The 1,215-nt window shown below is 37.1% G+C and overlaps 1 protein-coding gene across 4 annotated transcripts in view; it reads right to left on the reverse strand.

Annotated features, from left to right (window-relative positions):
• LOC117108614 (alpha-N-acetylneuraminide alpha-2,8-sialyltransferase-like) overlaps window positions 1–1,215 on the reverse strand; it is a 35,004-nt gene that overhangs the window by 7,980 nt on the left and 25,809 nt on the right. The window lies entirely within an intron of this gene.

Below are 1,215 nucleotides of genomic sequence, written 5' to 3' on the forward strand. Positions count from 1 at the left end.
TTTTTATTCTTGTCTATTTTTCTCTTCTCTTTTTCTTTCCTTTTCTTTTCCTCTTTTTCTCTTTCCCTCCCTCTCCCCTCTTTCTTTTCTCTTATTACCCAGCCCGGTACGGCGACTTGGTCGGCCCGATAATAACCGTCAGGGGAGGGGCAGTTTTTCCCCTGCCCCACCCCGCGCCTGTTACGACACTGGCTAACACGCCAATCATCCCCCCCCAATGAAAAATATTTTTCTACGCCACTGAGATTAAGCGGTTTGAGTTTCCATTAGATGATTTGGTTTCTGCTTGGATGTTTTGGTTTTTCATTACGTGATTTGTATTAATATTAAAACAGTGATTTGGATAAGATACGTTTAGATTTTGGACGAAGATTTGGCTTTCTATTTGATTAATTCGTTTTTGAATGAATTGTTTAATGTTTGATTTGATGATTTGGTTGTTGAATGTATGGCTTGTTTAACATACATTCGACCATAAATTAAATGGGTTTAGCTTACGTTAGTCTATGTTTCGTTGACTAACGTATTTTGGCGGATTATTACCATAATATTCCATCATTTTTCTAACAAATCAAAACACTATGCTCAGATGACATCATCTTCTTGTTTGGCATTAGAATGAATGAATTCACTTTACAATCATCAAACGATCGACTGCACAGCATATTAAATGGTCTGAATCTACCATGGTTCGTTTGACTTTACATTGGATCATTTGAATTTGTTGTGGATCATTTCATTCTATTTTTAACCATTTTACTTATTATGGTCACGGTTCGTTTCACTTTATAGTGAATCATTCAACTTCGCGTTCAACTATTTAACTTTGCAGTGGATCATTTCACCTCCATGATGCATGTTTAATTGTGTCAACAAAAAGCCTCGTCTGAAAGGCACATACACGAAGCGTTAAATCTGAATAGAGATTACCTCAGTTTAATGCGCGGACCGGTGAACGGTCGTCTTATTGATCATATGATTTGGTTTTGTGTGAATGGTTTGTTTAACTTACATTCAATCTAGTATTGAATGGCTTGGGTTTAGATTGTATGAGCTACCTAACGTATTTTGGCGGATTTGGCTTTCCATAGTTGACTTTATTTCTTAATCATTTTGTTCTTCATTAAGGGGACACCCCCTCACAAACCCTTTCTGCTTTTCTTTCAAGCCTCCCAGTTTTCGTTAATCTTGGTTCAAACCCTGTTGGGAAAAACC

Source organism: Anneissia japonica, unplaced genomic scaffold, assembly GCF_011630105.1.
Source record: "Anneissia japonica isolate Jap-2015-1 unplaced genomic scaffold, ASM1163010v1 scaffold287727_len1644234_cov201, whole genome shotgun sequence".
In the NCBI taxonomy this organism is placed as follows: domain Eukaryota; kingdom Metazoa; phylum Echinodermata; class Crinoidea; order Comatulida; family Comatulidae; genus Anneissia; species Anneissia japonica.